We start from the raw sequence: 21594 nt of genomic DNA on the forward strand, positions 1-21594 counted from the left end.
CATTTTATTAATACTCTCATCATCAACCTCCCCATCACCCTAACCTTTTCGGTCTTCACCAGATCGTTCTAAGTGATTACCAAGCCATACTTATTTTTAGTTAGTGAATCTTTCCCACTTATATTACCACAAGGAAAATGCTTGCTTGGCTCCTACACAGGCAAAAAAATATGCCTAGGAGTTATTGCGTGCCTTAAATATATCATAATGACCTTCCTTTGAACTGATGCCCTATAACTTAAGAGATGAAGAGAGTTTGGTTTTCCCAATCTATTATAAAGCATTTTCAGGTGATAAAGGATATCAGATGAGGAAGATGAAATGTCTCACATGGAGGACCTCACTCAGAGCACGGATATATCTGCAGATAATTGTAAGCTCCTCAGAATCCTTGATGGGAAATATATTGATAATACAATTTTTCTTTTGAAGGGGATTGTAATGATTGCAAATTTGGTTAAATAATTAAATTAATAAGAACTATTTGATTCAAACATGGGCCTTTTGATGATATACAGAGCTAATAATATCTGTCTTGCCAGCTAAAGAGGTTTTAAAAGACCATCCTGGCCTCTGTAGCCAGACCACCCTTGGCCCTTTATTAACCCATCAGTGACCTTTCTATTAAAGTGCAGTTAAATGCAGTCTCCAGAAATACTAAAGAAAAAAAAAACAAATGTAAAATAGTTCACAACAATATTCTTATTTTATTTCTGTGAGTAAAAAATCATTTTTATAATTATAAAAAGTTTCCATAAAAGATGGCTTTTTAAATTTTAGGAATCCATTGCAAATAGAGGTAAAAATCCCAAATCCCTGTTAAAGCATCTCTGAGCATCTCTGAGCTCCCAAGACCGCGACATGTAAGGCGAAGCTCGGAACAGCTCAGAACACAGAGACCTGTGCTTCGCAGGGGCCAAGTGTTCTTGGGAGCTGGTGCATGGTAGGGAGAGGGGGTAGGCAGCCAGGTTCCCAGGTGGGAGCTGGACTTTGGAGCCCGCCCAACCTGGGAACTGTGATGGGACCCGGGTGAGAGGCTGTGGTCTTCTCAGCCTCGGTTTCCTTATCTCATCTGTAAAATGGGGAAATAACCTCTGGGATTCTAATGAGGATGTTGGGGCAGGAGGAAAGCTCACGCGTGGAGCATACGGCACACAGCAATGGCCTTATACGTGTAGGTCCCCGTCTCTCTGTGGGATATTTGGTATCCGCTCATCGTGAAGTGCTGGCGGCTGGAGTCGTGGGGGGAATGTGTCTGCTGTGGACTGAACTTTTGTGTGCCCAGAATTCATCTGTCGAAGCCCTGACGCCCAGTGCGATCACTTATGGAGGTGAGCCTTCAGGGTGGGGGGCTCGGGTTTAGGTGGGGTCCCTGGGAGGGCCCTCATGACAGCATTGAGATCTTCCTGAGACGAGGTCAGAGCCCAACCCCCATCACGTGAGGACCCGGGGAGCCCACAAGCCAGGCAGGGGGCCTCGCCAAGGATGGAACTGGTCAGCGCTTTGATTCTGGACTGAGCCTGCAAGCCTCGCGTTTCTGTGAGGTGGGTTCTATCACTGCCCATCTGAGGGGCCAGCAGACTGAGGCTCAGGGGGCGCAGCAGCCAAGCTGGCTCGCAGTTGCTGTTAGTCTGAAGGCCGTGCATCTGGGTTCATCCATGGTTCCCTCTGGAGCCTCACGGCGACGAGCCCAGGGCCGCTCTGGAGACGCTGTGGCCCTGGAGGGACCCGGGGAGTCCAGCTTGCGGGCCTCACCGTGTGTGGCCCTGACCACCCCGCAGGTGCCAGGCGGCGATCCAGGCCTCCTTGCTAAACAGTCTTTCTGGATCTTCCCTTGTGAGCGTGAGGCTTCTGCCACCAGAGAGCTGGACCCCGGGGCCGGCCACGGACCTTCAGAAAACCTACCTGCGGGTTACTGCTTCTCGCCCTTTCCAAGCTCTGAGCTTTCTGGGCTCAGGAGGTGCACAGCACAGACAGCCGTGGCCCCGCCTTGGAGGGGTGTGTCCGGCCGCAGAGCTGGGGGTGGCTGAGCCAGCACGGTAGGTGCCGCACGTCTGACTCAAGCTTGGGAGCACCCGCGTTCTGCCCCCTGGGTATGGACCGGTGTCCAGGCCCTGCCCTGGGGACAGCCGACATCTCCCCACGCCTTCTACACGTGCCAAGCACCGTTTGAGGCGGTAACGTGATGACGTCTAGTCTCGTGTGTTGCTCACACCGCGTGAGCAACACATGATGATGTTAACTAACTGTTAATATCATCCCTGTTTCCTGGAATTGCAAACTGAATCCAGAAACTTGCCCAGAGCAGCAGCATTTGAGGTGGCGAAGCTGGGGCTCAAGCCCAGGCGTCTGTCGTCACACCCTGATGGGGGTCTTTGGGTCTGATCCTGGTCGGGACAGGCAGAACTCCACCAGTCAGGCTGGGGACCCGTGAAGGGGCTTCTAGGTGAGGCCATGGCGTCCAGGTGGGTGCTGGGCTTGGGGCAGCCGGACCGCTTCCAGGACGTAGTAGCCAGGATGGGGGATAGGTGTCCTCTTCATGGGGTCACCCTGGCTTCAAGTCCTGGGGGAGCCAGGCTTCAGTGCCCCAGGCTCGCGATATGGTGAGCCAGGACAGGCAGCTCTGCAGATCTGAGCACCCCCTCTGCTTGTCGGGGGCCTCTTTCGCTCAAGGGGAGTCCAGTTTCCCGTGAGTGGATGTGGGGTACAGAGCCCCAGCAGAGGGCAGGGGGCTCACAGGCCTGTGGCCACAGAGAGGGAGAAATGGGGGTCGGGGAGAGAGGGGCCGATGAGGGGTAACGGGAGGCGCAGGGCAGCAGCTGGTCGCGGGCTGCCACGGGCTATTCTTCCCGGCAGGCGCCTGCCCCTCGCCTGCTCCTGGCTGGTTCTGAAACAGCTGGGGGCCAGTGGAGCCTTTCCTGGGCTCTGCGGAGAGGTCCAGAGCTCAGCATTCGGCCTTGGCCTTGACCATGTGTCTGCATGTGGTCAAGAGCCCCTCTTCCCAGGATGACAAAGCTGCATCTGTTTGCAAACAGCCCACGAAGAACTGTGCCCGAGTGTCTGTGAGGACACTGCTGGGTTTCCATGTGCCCCGTAACCCCGTGATTCAGGGCCACTCTCTGAACACTGAGTACAGCTAAATGCTGTTGAACTGTGGTGCTGGAGAAGACTCTTGAGAAGCCCTAGGACTACAGAGATCACACCAGTCCATCCTAAAGGACATCAGTCGTGAATATTCACTACAACGACTGATGCTGAAGCTAATAAAACTCCAATCCTTTGGCCACCTGATGTGAAGAGCTGACTCACTGGAGAATACCCTGATGCTGGGAAAGATGGAGGGCAGGAGGAGAAGGGGATGACAGAGGATGAGACGGTTGGATGGCATCACCAACTCAATGGACATGAGTTTGAGCAAACTCCAGGGGATAGTGGGGGACAGGGAGGCCATGCTGCAGTCCACGGGGTTACAAAAATTCGGACTTGACCGAGGGACTGAACAACAACAACAGCAAATGCAATTTATTAAAAAATGTTTTGTAAAAAATTAATTTCCCAGGAGGTGTCTGTATATTACTCTAATTGCTTTTCCTTGACTGATTAATTTTTTAAATAGCAGTTTTATGAAAAAAAAATCCAAGTGTTTCTAGATGAGCAGTGTCTCGGTGGGAACAGGGTTCTCAGAGAGGTTTGCAGTCTTGATATCTGGGTTTATATATGGCCCTCTGTTGACACTACCTTTTGATTAATATTGTGTATAACATTCCTTAATGCATCAGCAGAATTAATTATGCAGAAACATTCAGGCGTGCCGACATTATATTGATGAAATGACGTTTTATTGACAAAATGACAGTTTAATACTGAGCTTTCCTAAAGCTGTATATCTAATCAATTGCCTCATTCTGCGAGCGAGCCCATCCGGGTAAGAACCAGGTAAATCTGTGTGTCTGCTCCGCGTGTTCTCCGCAGATCCGCGTGGGGGCGAGGGGTGTGCACGGAGCATCATTGCACCTCACTCAGACTTCGATGAAGCTTTTGGGTGAATACCAGAGCGTGTTCACTCCTGCTGTGCTTATCTGGATGATATAATATTGCTTTCCTTTCATAACAATCTGCAGTCACAGCTCTTACAGGCTCAAGTCTGCTTTTGCCCCCTCTTGTGGGTTGAATGGTGTCCCCCACACCCACAAATGCTTGTGTTGATGTTCTCCATTGACTCAGGACGTGCCCTATTTAGAGAAGCAGGACTTTACTGATGACCACGTGAAGGTGAGGTCGGTAGGGAGGGTCCTAGCCCAATACCCCCGGTGTCGGCACAGAAAGGGGCCCTTTGGCCGTGGCCACGAGTGCAGGGAGAAGGCCAGAGAAAGCCTGGAGCTCTGTAGCCCCGAGTCAAGGGCCCACAGAAGCCAGGAGAGGCGCGTGGAGCAGACCCTCCCCAGCACGCTCGGGGAGCCTGGCCATGTCCAGACTCCGGCCTCCAGACTGGGGACCGTGACCGCCATTTGTCAGCCACGAGCTCTCTGCTGGTCTGCTCTGGCAGCCCTAGGCGACCACCACATGCAGCTTCCAAATCGCGAGGACTGTTCGCTGTTCTCTGAGCACGCAGAGACCCCAGAGCTCAGACTGTGCCAAGGGTCTGGCTGTTCAGGCTTTGCTGTGGAGCCTGGTCTCCTGGGACTGGGTGGTGGTGCTGTTTAGTCGCTAAGTTGTGTCTGAATCTCTGTGACCCCATGGATTGTAGCCCATCAGACTCCTCTGTCCATGGGATTCTCCAGGCAAGAATACTGGAGTGGGTTGCCGTGCCCTCCTCCAGGGGATCTTCCCCACCCAGGGATCGATTCTGCCTCTCCTGCACTGCAGGCAGACTCTTTACCACTGAGCCACCAGGGGACCCCAGGAGGGATCTGGGTGGCTCCAACTTGCGTGGGCTTAGATGACAGTTAAATATGGGTGGGGGTCTGAGAGGGATGGACAGAACACAGCCTCTGAGGCTCAGGAACCCATCCTGGACAGCTCTCAGATCAGAGGTGGGGGAGACTGAAGCTGATGGAGGCTGGACCACAGTGTGGTCACCTGTGGCTCAGAGCATCTCCACCAAGCCCCTCACGTGGTCCTGCCTCCGTGGCACCTCCTAAACAAGTGTGGCTGCCCGGCCTTCTCCATTTAACCCCCACTCCACCTGAGGCGGCCTGGGTAACAAGGCACCAGGCACGGAGGCTGCGGGATGCACGCGGGGGTCGGGGGGCAGAGAGGGGCCCTCTCTGGAGCGGAACCGGCGTGCTGGCGGGGACAGGAGAGGGCCTGGCAGGGGCACGCAGTGCCAAGGCTGTCTCAAGGACAGTGAGCGTCCCCCCGCAACTGGTCACCCGGGGTCAGAAGCAGGTCAGTGGCTGCTCATCAGCAGAGCCACCCGGAAGCCTCCTGGCATCTGGTGAGACGTGCTGGTTTCAAGCCATCTTGGAGCTGGTGGGAACCCACATCCCTCTTAAAGCACTATCTTAATTGGCAGTTTCAGCAGAGAGGTCCAAGAACGAATGAGGACCATTATTGGGTACAGCTTCATCCGCTCCGCTGTGCCGCGAGCATTTATCAGGAGGGCCACCGATGTATTTATCACGAGGAGCGAGGCCGCCAGCCTTCCTTCCGTCATCTCTCCATTATGTCGGTCGATGGCCGAGTCGTCAGGCCGTTCCTGCCCTTGTGTGGGTCAGGCTTCTCCTTGCTCCTGCCAGCGCCGGGCTCACGGGCCCCTCCCTGGCCAGGCTGGTCAGCTGGTCCTCCAGCAGGACTCGGCCCTGCCCCCCATGCCCACCCCCAGCAGAGCCAGCTCTCCTGCCCTGGGGTACGTGCTCCTTGAAGAAGCACTCGATTGAGCTGGGACCTTGTCCCCGAGATGAGCGTTCCATCCCTGACTCGGCAAGATCCCCTGGAGGAGGAAATGCAACCCACTCTAGTGTTCCTGCCTGGAGAATCCCGTGGACAGAGGAGCCTGGTGCGCTACAGTCCGTGGGGTCACAGATAGTTGGACACGACTGAGCAGGCACTGGCTGGCTGGCTGGCTGTAGATTATCCATACACTACAGAGTGTGGACTCCGGACTGTTTTTGGTCTGACTCACTCAGTGTGATTATTTTGAGATTCAGCCACACTGTATCACTAGTTCACTCCCCCCTTTTTACATTCTTTTTTGAAAGTGAAAGTCACTCAGTTGTGTCCAGCTCTTGTGACTCCATGGACTATACAGTCCGTGGAACTCTCCAGTCCAGAATAGTGGCGTGGGTAGCAGTACCTTCTCCAGGGGATCTTCCCAACCCAGGGGTTGAACCCAGGTCTCCCTCATTGCAGGAGGATTCTTTACTGTCTGAGTCACGAGAGAAGCCCTTCTTTTTAAAACATCGTGGTAAAAAGCCCATTCTTGAGTAATGTCCTCTGCCATTTCTCTCATGCGATGCTCAGCATTTTCTTATTGACTTATCAAAGCTCAACACGTATGTACCGAAGGCCTTTACCTTTAGTTATCACATTCATTGCCAATATTTTCCCCAGATTTTACTTTATAACTTAATTGTTGCTATTTAAAAAATATACATCAATATTTAAGAACGGTCTTACAGACTGGTCCTCATAGCAAAGAGACATGGAGCCAGTTCCTGAGCTGTCTGAGACGGCTGTGTCGTCTCTGGGAGGACACACCCCACGATCCCCACTGTGCGATGTGGCGGGGCGGGGCAGGCCGCCAGGAGCAGCCGTGAGTGAGCTCCGGGGAGAGAGGACCCTTCAGGTAGTCCAGCAGCAGGCTGTTTCGTCCAGATTCCCAGGTTTGCATGGCGTACGTTCAACGTCCGAAACTCCTTTGCGCCTGCGTCCCGCCCCTTGTCTGACCCTCGTCCTGCAAATCTCCAAGCGGAGTACAGGGACGTTCTGTCCACACTTCTGCAGCTGAGCAGACACCCACGCCGACTGTCTCAGCTCCAGTGGGTGGTCATGGACCTACCTGCTCGTAGACCCCCGCCCCGGCTCCCATCTGCCCCTCCCCAGCCTCTGGTGATCGCTCGTCTACTTCCTGTCCTGATGGACTTGCCTCTCCCGGACACTGTATAAACGGGATCACAGGCCACGTGAGCGTCTGTGTCCAGCCTCTCTCACTCAGCGTGTTCGAGGATCACCACGTTGCAGCCTCCGTCAGGGCCTCCTTTCTTCTTGCCAAAGATGGACCAGGCTCCATCTACTCTTTCGTCGGCTGGTAACATTTAGGTTGTTTTTGTCTTTTGGCTATTACGAGAAATGTCGCTTTGACATTTCGTGGGCAAGCTTTTGTGTGGTTGTTCCTTTTCATTTCCCGTCGCTTATGCTCAGGCATGGAACGACTGAGTTGTCTGGTAACACGACACAGAACTTTTTGAGGACTGTGTGATGCCTCATTTACGTGTCAATTTGGCTGCACCACGGGTGCCCGGACGTTTGGTCTGATGCTGCTCTGGGCGTGTCTGTGAGGGTGTTTCTGGATGAGATGAACGTTTGAAACTATAGACTAAAGCCGATGGCTCCCCATGGTTGGGCCTCATCAGTCACCAGGAGGCCTGGCTGAAAGGAAGGGCTGAGTAAGAGGGACCCTGTTGCCTGATGAGACGAGCTGGAAAGCTGGTCTTTTCCAACCTTTGCACTTGTTCTTAAGGGGATTCCCTGATGGCTCAGAGGGTAAAGAATTCACCTGCAATGTAGGAGACACAGGAGACACGGGTTTGATCCCTGAGTCAGGAAGATACCCTGGAAGGGAGTGGCTACCCACTGCAGTATTCTTGCCCAGAAAATCCCATGGCCAGAGGAGCCTGGTGGGCTAAAGTCCAAGGGTTCACAAAGAGTCGGACATGACTGAGCAACTGAGCAGCAATAACAAGACCCCAGAGCCTCTCTCCCCCTCTCTCTCCTCCTCTCTCCCCACCGTGTGAGGACACGGAGAGAGGGTGGCCGTCTCCAGCCAGGAGGGGAGCCCTTCTCCAGACCTGCAGCACCTTGGTCGGAGACTTGCCGTCCTCCAGAACTGTGAGAAGGAAATTCTGCTGTTCAGACCACCCCATCATGGTGGTGTGTCTTGGCACCCCTGCTGTTGAGCATGGTAACTTACCAGGGTCTCCACATCCTTACAAGCTTCTATCACCGGCCAGCTCGTGGCAGCCACCCTAGTGGGGCGTGACATGCTATGTCACTGCAGTTTTGACTTCTCTTGGGGCTCCCTGGTGGCTCAGCTGGTAAAGAATCTGCCCACAATGCAGAAGACCTGGGTTCGATCCCTGGGTTCGGAAGATCCCCTGGAGAAGGGAAAGGCTACCCACTCCAGTACTCTGGCCTGGAGAATCCCATGGACAGAGGAGCCTGGTGGGCTACAGTCCACGGGGTCGCAGAGAGTCGGACACTGAGCGACTTCACTTTCGCCTCCCGATGGCCTGTGAAGGTGAACACCTTTCCATGTGCTTATTGGACACTTGAACATCTTCACTGAAGAAGTGTCTGTTCAGATCCTTTGCTTGTTTTTAATGGGTTATTTGTCTTTTTATCATCAAAGTGTAAGGGTTCTTCACATACTCCTGATACAAGTGTTTTTTAGAAGTTGTACGTATGATTCGCAAGAATTTTCTTCCACCTTGTCTGTTCACTTTCTGGATGGTGTTCTTGGAAGAACGAAAGTATTTCTTTTTGACAAAGTCAAGCTTACTTATCTTTCTTTTGTTACTGCTTTTAGTGTCCTAAAAGCCTAGGAAGGCTTTACCTAACCCAGGTTATGAAGATTTGCTACTGTCTTTTCTTCTAAGAATTTGATAGTTTTACCTCTTAAATTTAGATCTATGGGGACTTCCCTGGTGGTCTAGTGGCTAAGACTTGGTGCTCCCAACGTGGGGCACCCGGGTTCAATCCTTGGTCAGGGGGCTGAGACCCCACACGCTGCAACTAAGATGTCCCAACAAGACCAGGTGCAGCCAAATAAATGAATATTTTAAAATTTAGGTCCATGATCTACTATAAGTGAACTACATTTTGCGTGGTGCGAGGGTCCAGGTTCATCGTTTTGCCGTGGCTATAGCCTGTTGTCCTAGGACCACCTGTTGCAAAGGTGGTCATCAGTATTTCCCCCGCCGAGTTGTCTCAGCAACCTCGTGCAAACAGCTGAGTGTACATGTGAGGGCTCAGGGCTGGGTCCGCAGCTCCTTCCCGTCCGTCGACACCGCCCTTGGCCAGTGCCTCACTCTCCTGAGCGCCGTGCCGTGAGGAATGGTTGCACTTCGGCACGGGCGAGTCCTCCAGCACCGTCGCTCTTCTTCTGCAAGGCTGTTGAGGCCAGGTGGGGCCTCTGCCGGGCCCTCTCCGCTCAGGCTTGCCTGGAGCCTGTCTCATCTTGCTGGGACCTGTGGGAGGGAGCCCGTGTGCTGAGTCCAGCCCCCTGTCTGGGCCCCTGCCCAGTGGCTGCAGGGGTTCCTGCACCTTCCTTACGGCGCTGTCTTTGGGATCCAGGATGCCCTCTCCAGGTGGTGTCCGTGCTTCACCTGATGTTGCATTTCAGTCCCTGTCTCAGATTCCTCCTCGTTTCTCCAAGTTCTAGACACTGGAGTGCGCCAGGCTCCGCCCTTAACTTTCCTTTCTTCCTTAGGTCAAATCTTTCCTCAGGTGACTTCCTTCAGTCTCGTGGCTTTCAATATCCACAGTAAAGTGTCAGTAAATATTGATTGAATAAAATAATAGCTGCCTTCATTTGAATGAATGAATGCGGGAGTCAGAATGGTCACCCTCCCAAAGAACACACTTGTGCATGTGGGCTCAGCCATGTCTGACTCTGGGTGGGGGTCAGGTCAGCGACGGAAAACCAGGCAAAGAACAAGCTCCTGAGGTGATCTAACATCTCCATCATGTCCTCTTCACTCATTTATGTAAGGATGCTCTGACTGCGGTGTGGAGGCGCAGCCGATGAGTAAGCCAACGGCAGCAGCACGACTCCAGCATCCCTGACGGAGCGAACGTGCCCGGACCACCAGGAGGTCACCTGGGCAGACGCGTGGGGTCTCCACCCCAGTCTCCAGCTCTGGGGCTGAGCGCCCACGGAAGTGGGGACCGCACTGTCCGGGAAGCCCAGCTGCCTGTAAACACTGCATCAGCATGAACCCCGTCTAGGCCCTGGACGAGGCCGGGATTAGCATAACGAAGGGAGAGTCAGTATTGATATTTTGTGTATCTGCAGCCTGATCCTGCCCTAGGAAGAAAGAGATCTCAGTACTAATGGAAATGTAATTGATGTACAAGTGCGATTCTCCCAGTGACTCAGAAAGCAAAGCGCTGGCTCATAAAATAGATAAGATTGGAGGCAGCACCAGGGATCCCGGGGCATTAATCCCAGCCGTGTTCCTGGTGCCAAACACTAATAAGCCAGTGATTGTTCGAATTCACACAGGTACCACCCATATTTATCGTCTCCTCCGGATCAGGCCTGCCTGCTGACGAGTGAATCAATAAGAACTCTTCATAATTTCATTTCTTCTCCCTCAACAGCGTGTCAATGCACAAGATGACAATCTGGGGAGGAGGTCAGAAAGGGCGCGTCGGCAGGAGTCCCGCGTTCAGAGTGGAGGAGCTGTGATTCCGTGTTTCCTGAGTGTGGTCACTCGGGGGCTCTTGCACATGGGGCTGCTGGTCTTGCCAGGGCCCTCCCGCTGTCCTGCCGGGGCCACCGCAGCCCCAGGAGAAAGGGCCTCAGCCCAGGTGATGAGCCCTCACGTTGCTCTGCAAGGTGACACGGGGCGTGCCGGGGGAGGCCGATCCCAGCCCCTGCACGACGGGGACTCGGCCAGAGGAGGTACAGGTGGCTTTCTGGAAGCCGGGGGAAGGGAGGGGTGGGTAGCCTTCCTCTCGGAGGGCCTTGGAGTGGGCGTCTCTGCCACAGTCCCGGCTGCTTCTGGAGTCTGGACCATGCGCCCCTTCTGTCTTCTGCTCGAGGGATGATAGCGGTCCCGCTGTCGCAGTTGCTGAGAATCTTTCTGGCCCTGCTCAGCTGCCTGGCCCCCCACTCCTGGGACCCCCTCACCCCGAGTCACCTCCCTTTAGTCCTTGACCATTTTCCTGGTTCAAACCCGGCTCCCGTCCCCTCTTAGAGGATTGGGAGCTGATCTTGTGAGTCATGGGCGCTTTGGCCCCTTGGTGGAGCCCAGGGACCTGCTTCTCAGAGGAAAGGGTTTCGGGCTGTGATGCAACATGTGAAAGTGAAAGTGTTAGTCACTCCGTTGTGTCCGACTCTGCGACCCCGCCGGCTCCTCTGTCCATGGGATTCTCCAGGCAAGAATACTGGAGTGGGTCGCCATTTCCTCCTCCAGGAGATCTTCCCTACCCAGGGATCGAACCCACATCTCCTGCATTACAGGTATATGGGGGCTTATAAAGGAAAACAATTGTTCTGAAACATATTTATGAGAACATTTGAATAAACGTGTGAGAGTAACACGCTCGCCTCTTAACCAGTGACTTAAACCACGAAGTCCCTGGTGCAGACGCCTCTGAAGGACTGACATGTGTAAGCCACCCTGCGAGGTCTGTGCGGGGCGGCCCAAGCCTGCAGTCACGTGACAGGAGCCTGCAGTCACGTGATACTTCACGGTCTGCTTCCTGCCGCTGGCGGTGGGTTGTTGCCACATTCATAATTAAAAGGCCTGCGAAATTCTGGTCGCAGGTTAGTGAAAACAAAGATATTATTTCCTATCCAGTTACAGGGACTCCTGAATTGTATCCACAGAACTGTCTTTTTTTTTACCTTATTATTGGAGTAGTGTTGATTTACAATGTTGTGTTAGCTTCAGGTGTGAAGCAAAGTGCATCAGTTACACATGGACATATATCCACCTTTTCTTTAGATTCTTTCCCCACACAGGTCAGTACAGAGAACTGAGTAGTCCCCGGCTGCCGGGAGCCAGCGTGAGGACTGTACAATATGTTCTCATCTGTTGTCTATTTTTATATATGCAATGTGGGAGGCCTGGGTTCGATCCCTGGGTTGGGAAGATCCCCTGGAGAAGGGAAAGGCCACCCACTCCAGTATTCTGGCCTGGAGAATTCCATGGACGGTATAGTCCACAGGGTCACAAAGGGTTGGACACAACTGAGCGATTTTCACTTCACATTTTTATATATGCTGCTGCTGCTAAGTCGCTTCAGTCGTGTCCAACTCTGTGCGACCCCACAGACGGCAGCCCACCAGGCTCCCCCATCCCTGGGATTCTCCAGGCAAGAACACTGGAGTGGGTTGCCATTTCCTTCTCCAATGCATGAAAGTGAAATGTCAGTCCCTGGAGAAGGCAATGGCAACCCACTCAGTACTCGTGCCTGGAAAATCCCATGGACGGAGGAGCCTGGTGGGCTGCCGTCTATGGGGTCGCACAGAGTCGGACACGACTGAATCGACTTAGCAGCAGCAACAGCAGCATATGTCAGTCCCAGTCTCCCAACTTATTTGTATGCCCTTCCCCCCACCCTTGGTAACCATAAGCTTGCTTTCTACATCTCTGACCCTATTTCTGTTTTGTAAATAAGTTTGTTTTCTGCATCTGTGACTATTTCTGTTCATTAGCACCGCTTTATATGATTCCACATGTAAGTGACATCATGGGATATTCGTCCTTCTCTGGCTTACTTCATTCAGTGTGAGAGTCTCTAGGTCCATCCATGCTGCCGCACATGGTCCACAGATCTCCCGGGGTGGGTCTCTGGGACACCTCGGCTCACAGCCCTGAGATGCACTGTCCTTGGAGTTCAGCTGGAGACTCACTGCCCTTCTCCCACTGGCCAGCTCACTGTCTCCCAGGTTTCTGAGTGACCACTGCTTTCCCTGCCCCCCAGACGTCTGGCCACATGGCTGCCTTCGCCCTCCTGTGACCTCGTGGTGGGCGGAAGTTTGCTGGTCTCCAAAGCTGGGTGCTCTCAGCAGATACAGCAGAAACCCACCTTCCCAAGACCGCCTTCGGGTTAGGAAGACTGACCTCATTCCAGAGCCCTTCAGCCATCTCCTCTTCAGGGGTGGGAATCAGCAGGTGCGGCTCTTATAACCGAACTCCACTTTTAATATTTTATGGAAATTATAGGAGGATGCATCTTCTCAGGGGAGACAGTTTCCTGGCCCCAAGCAAGACATTCATCGGTGGTGGCTAGAGCAACCTTACTTCCTGATGGAGCCACATGCGTGCGTCTCTGGCCTCAGCAGCGTCCCCAGCTGGATCAGTCAGGTGCTTTCCCAGGCATCCAGGGGTCAAGGCCAGGCATGAGACCAGGGCACCAGCACAGAGCCAGAGACCCCGTCCTAGGGTCAAGGGGCTGGAACGCTTGTCCGTGGAAAGACCATATAAATTCAGGCAAACTGCTGGAGAAAGACAGAAAAAAATATCACTGAAACCAGCCGTTCAACTAAATTGTTTTTTCTCCTCCCTTTAATTAAAGTGGTTGGTCGGGTAAAAAATGATCTGTGTGACTTGTGTATGTGGATCCCGCCTTCCCCGTGACTCAGGGGGCAGTGGGTCCCTGTAGGAGGTAACTTGCTACACACATTGTGTTATTAGAGTCCTGAGGCTGCCGGAGCAAAGCGCTGCTGGGGCGGCTTTGTTGTTGCTCAGCCACTCAGTCGTGTCCGACTCTTTGCAACCCCATGGACTGCAGCACTCCAGGCTCCCCTGACCTTCACTGTCTCCCAGAGTTTGCTCAAATTCATATCCTTTGCAGTGGAAATATATTATATCACTGTCCTGGAGCTGGAGGCCCAAGACCAAGCTGTGGGCAGGGTTGGGTCCTGCTGGGGCCACGAGACAGCCTCGGTCCCAGGCCTTCCCCCAATTCCAGTGGTCTCTGCTGTCTTTGGTGTCCCTGGGCTTGTAGGAGCATCACCCCCAGGTCTGCCTCCGTCTTCACATGGGGTCTTCTCTGTGGGCATCTGTCTCTGTGTCCAGATCTCCCCTTTGTGTGAGGACAGTCCTGTGGGATCAGGACCCACCCTAATGATCTCATCTTAACTTGATCACATCAGGCAAAGACCTGATTTTCAAGTGAGGCCCCTTCTGAGGTTGGGGGTTAGGACTCCGTCGTGTGATTTGGGGCAGGGAGAATGTAATTCAACTGATAAAGTACATGATATCTTATGAAATTGGGAGCTTCTCAAAACAGAAGCCAGGTCCCACTTCCATCTCATCTCTCAGACACGGTGGCATCACTAACATTGGGTGAGCCCACGCTCAGACCAGCCCAGGGTTGGAGAAGTGGAGCCTACAGAAGTGACGCAGCCAGAGAGAGGCCTTCTTCGCGGGCTCGCGTCCACTGCTGTCCTCCCTGTGGGCATCCCCTTTGCCGCGGCTGGGCTTGAAGTTGCTGGCCGGTGGGGCACACGATCACCCCGTCTGGCCGATTAATACCCGTCAGCTGCCGTCTAGACAGTTGCGCTCTTGACTGAATAGCAGAGGTTCCTGCACCCAGGTGGGAAGGGGCCCACCCAGGACTTGGGTCTCCTCTGTGGGACAGAGGTCAGGGGCCCTTAGGTGGGGGTGCAGGAGAGGTGGGCGGGGGAGGCTCATACCTCTCATTGTGAATTTTGGGGGACAGTCCCATGGATGGGAGCAGGATGGAGCTGGGAGAACACGGGAAGCTGGGAAAGAGTGTCCCGGGCTCAGCTCCGCTCCGGTGAACATGGCTTATCCCTTGCCCACCTCAGACCCCGCTGCCCCCTCTGGGTGAGGAGGCTGTGTGCCTGTTGGGCAGGCATTCTCACGGCTCCCCTGTGACCTTCCGCCCAGGGGTCCACAGGGGTCAGCCCAGCCCAGGACTCCTGTGCATCGGCCTTACAGAGGGGTGTCCAGCTCCACAGAGCAGACGCCCCTCACCCTAGCTAGGGTAGGCAGGGCTTAGAGAGGAGAGTCATCCGGCCATGAAATAAGTCATCAAGCCTCAGATGGTGATTTTTTTTTCTAAATCCAACCCTCTTAGTCAAATAACTCGGGTCCACAGAGATGAGCCAAGTTGCATTTGCTTTTGGGGACAGTGATGGACTAACTGAACTTCACCGGGCGGTCCTCCAGTGGGTGGTGAGGAAGAGCCTTCTGCACCAGGGACGCGTCCCTGAAACCCTGTGGGCATCGCCTCCTTTCAAGGGTTCTCACCCGGGCACAGGTGGGCAGTCTCTCCTGGGCACCCTCACCACCGCTGCCTCCCCCTGGCCCAGGAAAGCCCTCCTTCTAGGCGGTAACTTCCAGAACGCTGCCAGCCCTCTGTCTGCAAAGCACCCCCTCCCCTAGCCCTCCCCCTCCTTCTGGAGCCTTCTGTCTTTCCTTGAGCTCTCCCAGTCCGGCTGAAGCTTTCCACACCCCATTCCTGGTCGCAGTTGCTACAGGGTTCCCCTCCCTCCCCTCTGAGTACAACCCCCAATTCTTTTTTTTAATCATCTGTGTATTTATTTTTGGCCGCGCTGGGTCTTCATCGCTGCAGGCGCGCTTTCCCCGGTCGTGGCGAGCAGGGCTGCTCTTCACTTGTGCTGCGTGCGCTTCTCACCCAGGGGGTGGCTTCTCCTGTTGCCGAGCACGGGCTTTAGGGCTCATGGGCTCAGTAGTTGTGGCGTGTGGGCTTAGCTGCCCCGACAAACGTGGGATCCTCCCGGACCAGGGACTGAGCCCGTGTTCCCCACATCAGCAGGCGGATTCTTATCTACTGCACCACCAGGGAAGTCCCACAGCCCCCCAGTTCTGGAATGCTCCAGCGGGTGCTTGGTTTAGGTTGACATTCTGAACAGCATTAGAGCCATTCTTAAGATGACTAAGTTAAAATGTATTTTGAAAAAAGCAGGATCTCTGTGCACTGAGTAACCCAGGTTGGTTCTCTCCACCGGCATTTGTCAGCCTCTGTATGTCCCTGTGCAGGCCTCCTGGGGAAGTTCCGTGAAGGTGCCCGGCCGGCCCAGGCATGCCGGCGAGAGCACTCACCTCTCCTGGGCCCCAGCCCGTCCTTCCTGCATGCTAGAGACAAAGTGCAGCCATGCCCGGGGTGCTGGCCCAGGCTCAGGAGGTTTATTAGACTGCCCCTGCTCCCCATTATAAGGCACTTCCTGTTCCCATCGACACTGTTTGCAGGTAGCCTAGCACCTTTGATCCAGGGTTGTTTACCTGCCCAGGGACACCAATAACTCCCTGAACCGTGGCTCAGCTCCAAGAGTTCCCGGGGACCCAGGTCTAGTTCCAGAACAATCAACTCTAAGTTGTTTAAGAAGCTTGTGTACATTAAAACAGCTATAAATCACAGTAATGAATCCACCAGCATGGAGAGACATTCATTACACGTCTGATCAGGGGGCTACATCATGTGCCTTGGAGGGTGATAATGCCGGACGAAAATGCAGTATCAACACACCGCCCGTAGGCAGAAAAAGCTGCACATTTGGTGGTGGGGCGGGGGGGGGGGGTGGACAGAGAGGAAAGAACCCCCCTCCTGCCCCCAGCACATACGTCTTTATTATTGTAAGATTTCTTGGGGCCAACAGTTCAGCAAGGAGGATTTATAAACATATCATTTCAACCCTTGGAAGGATTTCAGCATAATTTGCCGGGGCTCCTTAAGTGAGGTGAAAGCGTCTCCAGGGCTTTGCAAGGTAATAAAAGAGGGAGCCTGGCTGTTTGTGTGCCTGTGACTTCATGGCATCCGAAATGCTCCTACTTTCTCAACTAAGTAGGTCTGCTGGGGACCTGCGGGCGTGGCGGCCCGGGAACGTCTGGAAGAGACCCAGGACACTCGGAGCCGGCGGCCTGGGCCTGCCAGGCACCCCAAGGTCAGCTGTCTTTCTGAAATCCTTTCATTTGGAAGGGAAAACGCTGATGCATTTCAGCACAGCCCTCGTCTGATTTCCATTTGCAAATGAACAGGAATGATTTCTTCCACTTACCCTTGGTGATTAACCGCTGGCAATCAACACCACGCACACAAAAGCGCCTGCCCCAGTTTCGGCTCCAGCGGCTGGCCCCTTCAGAAATGTCGCAGCCGCGGCTTCTGGGTCAGGAATGGGCAGGCCCGGGGACAGCAGGTGCTTCACCTTGAGCCCAGGGCTGGGCTCTTCCTGCCGCAGCCTCTCACGCTCAAGTCCGAGCGCCATCGTGGGCCCTCTCCAGTGGGCAGCGCTGCCTCACGCCTTCTGTGAAGGATGCGCTGTGAAGGACACGGCTGGTGTTGCTCATGTGCGCGTTCATTCTGGGGTCAGGACGCCTCCCCCAGAGGGTCAGCTCACTGGCCACTGGGGCCGCCCGCGCCCCTCATCGGCTCCCGACGCCGTCAGGACACTGTCCCTCTGGGTGTCTCGGGTCCTCGGCCTCCTGGAGACGCCCCCGAGCGGCTCCTCAAGTCTCAGGGCGAGACCCTCCCCTTCCTCAGTCTGCAGCCGGGACACTTAGGGGCACTCCTCTGGGAAGGAGAAAAGGAAATCCCCTCCCATGCGCCTGCGGTTTGCGCCCTGGATGAACTTGACCTTGAGACATCCGTGATGTCCACAACGTTCAGTCTGGAGCAAGCATCCCATGCTCACCTCTGTCCCCCGAGGGGGCCTTGGGCAGACTGTGGTTGGTGGGAGGGGCTTAGAGGGAAGTCATCTGGCCATGGAGAAAGTTATCTAGCCTCAGACCTTCATTTTTTTTTAAAGAAGGATTTACCACTGGCCTCCTCCTCCATCCTGTCTCACTCTTCCTGCTCCAACTCCCTTGCAAGTTCAAATCCGCCGCCCCGAGAACACCCTCCGAGACTGGTCCCAAGTTGCAGAGCCTTCCGCCCAAGCGGCTCCTGTCCCACGCCCTCCCCAGCCCCACCTCCACCCCACAGCACCTTGCAGACTTCCTTGCGTCCATGAAGTGTTGTGTTTCCTCAGGGTTCAGGCCTGCCTATGCCTCTTCTTGTTCCAGGCGCTCTTCCTGTGCTCCTGACCTCATTTCGTGATTCTGACTCCCAGATCTACATCTTTGCCACCCCAACCACGCCTCTGCTTAGAGAGCACCAGGAGGCTGAAACAGCCCCCTTCCTGTGTGAGGTCTTCACTCGGGTGTCTCGCAGGCAATTCAGACTCAGCACACCCAGGACTGGACTCTCCTCCTTGCCCCACATCTGCAGCGTCAGTCCCTGGGGGTGAGCCAGGCACGTGGGGTCCCCTTGGTCCTCCCAACCCTCAGCTGACACCGCAGACCCGCCACCGGGACGGCTAGGGTCTCCCACCTGAACTGCTCCTGAATCGACTTCTCTTCAGCCCTCTCATCCTCGTTTGAAGCTTCGTCAGTACCGGCCTCGATTCTGCAATAGCTCACAGCTCCCTCTGCATTTATATTGCCTTCCTTGAACCCATGGTCCACAGTGAAGCCAAAACTACATTTCAGACACTCAAAAAGTGGTCTTCAGGCCTGCCAAGCACACGGGATGAAGTCTGACCCCGGTCAGGGCTCGTGAGTCCCTCAGGGTTTGGCTGCTCTCCTGGCCTCTCTTGAGCCACTTTCTTACTCAGATCCTTCCCAGCACAAGATTGGAAGTGCTTCTGACAACACACTGTCCCTTACTGAACATCCTTTCACAACTTGTCATGATGACCTGGATGGGAGTGGGTGAAAAGGCAGTACCAGCTGTCGGAGAAGCTGCAGAGACGGCTGGAGCTCTCCCACACCGCTAATGGCAGCATACGTTGGTTCAACCGCTTTGGGAAACTGTTCAGCGGTTTCTACTGAAGCCAATCATACAACCTACATCTCCCTACGCACCCAAAATGTAAATCCAATCAACCAAAAGAAGCAAACAAGAATGTTCACAGCAACAAAATCTGTTATAACCACCAACTGGAAATAACCCAAATTCATCAACAACAGAATGGATAAATAATTGGTGGTATATTCATTCAAGGAAATACGTGATGGTAATGAAAACCAAACTGTTGCTGTAGATAACAGTATAGGTTATTGTTGTTTAGTCGCTAAATCGTGTCTGACTCTTCATGACCCCATGGACTGCAGCAGGGCAGGCTCCTTTGTTCTCCACTATCTTGGCGAGTTTGCTCAAATTTATGTCTATTGAGTCAGTGATGCCATCCAACCATCTCATCCTCTGTCATCCCCTCTCCTCCTCTGTCGTCCCCTTCTCCTCCTGCCTTCAGTCTTTCCCAACATCAGGGTCTTTTCCAATGAGAAGTTCTTCCCATCCGGTGACCAAAGTATTGGAGTTTCAGCTTCAGCATCAGTCCTTCCAATGAATATTCAGGACTGATTTCCTTTAGGATGGGCTGGTTGGATCTCCTTGCAGTCCAAGGGACTCTCAAGAGTCTTCTCCAGCACCACAGTTTAAAAGCATCAATTCTTTGGTGCTCATCCATCTTTATAGTCCAACAGTATCTCAAATATACTTCCATTAAAAGTTTTCTTTAAAAGATAATGGGCTAAAAAAATGATAATGTGCTATATGCTTATCAAACCCAATCTAGAGGCCCATGTCTTTCAGTTCTGGGAAAAGTGCTGGTATTACTTGTTAATTTCTTCATTTCTGTTGTTATCCCCTCTCCTTTTCTGGAATTCCTATTAGTGTAATGTGTGACTTCTGGGGGTTGATCCTCATTTCCTTATTTTTTATGCTACTCCATCTCTTTGTCTTCTTGTATTTTTTTTTCCCCTGAGAGATTTCTTCAACTTCCTTTACCAAATTTTCTAAAATTTTAAATATTTCTTATACTTTCAGTATAAGAGCACTTTCTTACTTATAAGTTGTTCCCCTGTTAAAATAACATTCAGTTCCATTGCTGCATGAATCCAATATCTTCTCTTACTTCTCTGCAGATATTAATTATAGTAGGTTTGGTGTTTTTTTGTTGTTGTTGTTTTCTTATTCTCCTATATTATCTTTGCTTTTTGTAGTCTCTTTTACTTCTCTTTATCTTTGTCTTCATATTGGAGGCTTTTCTCAAATGTCTTCTGATATGTGGCTATCAGCTCACATTTGACAAGGCATTAAAAAACTGTTCAGAGCTCTGGGTATGTGGTTTAAATATAGCCATGCCGCTGCTGCTGCTGCTGCTAAGTCGCTTCAGTCGTGTCTGACTCTGTGCGACCCCACAGACGGCAGCCCACCAGGCTCCCCCATCCCTGGGATTCTCCAGGCAAGAACACTGGAGTGGGTTGCCATTTCCTTCTCCAATGCGTGAAAGTGAAGTCGCTCAGTTGTGTCTGACTCCTAGCGACCCCATGGACTGAAGCCTACCAGACTCCTCCGTCCATAGGATTTTCCAGACAAGAATACTGGAGTGGGGTGCCATTGCCTTCTCCAAATATAGCCATAAATTCCTTCTATTCCTCCCGTTGAGTTACATCCTGAGAGTTCTATGGTCAGATCATAAACAGCCTTGTGGCTGCTGCCCCAGCTTTTTGGAGTTCTTGCCTATGCAGTTCAGCTGCCATGCTGTGGGGAAGCGCAAGCAGTCCGCGGAGAGGCCCATGTGGAGAGGATCAGCAGCCTGGTCTGAGCCCCTCACCCACAGCCCTGGGGCTGAACCGTTCTAGAAGCTGATCCTCCAGCCCCAGCCACGCCAGCCCATTGTATGGAGGAGAAATGAGCTGTCCACACTGAGTTCTGCCAGACTGTGGGCTTGTACGCAAATGATTGCCATTGTTTTAAGGCACTACATTTTGGGGTGGTTTGGGACCCAGCATAGACAACCACTTCTACAGCTAGGCAGGGGGTTTCAACAGTGTGCTCACTCAGGGGTGGTCAGGTGGCAAACTGGCCTCTAGTTTGGTGAACCCCTGGGTACCTGACTATAGACAAGACGGAGCCACCTTCTGCCTGGAGCCAGCGTGGGAGCTGTACCAGAGCCAACCCCCTCCACGCATCTCTCTGCACGCGTCCTTATGTAAGAAGCCTCTTTCGTTCAATCATTCCAGAGAAGAAATCGTCAGTCTCCTGAAGGAAGGGGACACGCAGGTTTCATGGTGATATTTGACGTAGAGGTAGCGAGCAAGTACATGAAAAGTTGGTCAGCAGAGACATGGAAATGGAAATCACACGAGATGTCACTACACGTCTATCAAAGTTAAAAATTGTGATAAAACCAAATGCTGCTAGAGATGCAGAGAAACTAGGTCACCCGTACGTTTCTGGTGGGGACGCACAATGGTCCAGCCGCTGTGAACATAGTTTGACGATTTCTTTAAAAATTAAAAACGGACTTCTCCTGCAACCCAGCAACTATCCATATACTCCAGAGAAATAAAAATTTATTTTCACATAGAAACCTGTATGCAAACATTCATAGCAGTTTTATTTGTATTAGCCCCAAACTGGAAACTTCCCATGTGCCCTTCAGAAGGTGAATGGCTAAACCGAAGGGCATAGCCATCCTAGGCCACAGGATTCAGCCACAAATTGGAACCAGCGCTAATAAACGCAACAACTTGGACAAGCCTCAAGGAAATTATTCTGCCTGTTAGGAAACATGTGGCTTGAGTAAGATAACGTAATTATCAGATTAGTGGTTGCCAGGAGTTAGGGATGCAGAGGAGGGGATAAAGGGGTCTGTGGTGATGACTC

At 53.1% G+C, this 21594-nt stretch overlaps 2 long non-coding RNA genes across 2 annotated transcripts in view; both read left to right on the forward strand.

The window, feature by feature from the left end:
- LOC129659710 (uncharacterized) overlaps positions 1–19871 on the forward strand; it is a 30940-nt gene extending 11069 nt beyond the window's left edge. Inside the window, exon 3 of the long non-coding RNA XR_008718197.1 lies at positions 17946–19871. This is a non-coding gene — a long non-coding RNA (uncharacterized LOC129659710). The remainder of the gene's footprint in view (positions 1–17945) is intronic.
- Positions 250–13250, forward strand: LOC129659709 (uncharacterized). The gene is made up of 3 exons (XR_008718196.1): positions 250–373; positions 1179–1331; positions 13119–13250. It is a non-coding gene; the product is annotated as an uncharacterized LOC129659709 (long non-coding RNA).
- Positions 19872–21594: the final 1723 nt, after the last annotated feature.

Source organism: Bubalus kerabau, chromosome 8, assembly GCF_029407905.1.
Source record: "Bubalus kerabau isolate K-KA32 ecotype Philippines breed swamp buffalo chromosome 8, PCC_UOA_SB_1v2, whole genome shotgun sequence".
NCBI lineage: Eukaryota > Metazoa > Chordata > Mammalia > Artiodactyla > Bovidae > Bubalus > Bubalus kerabau.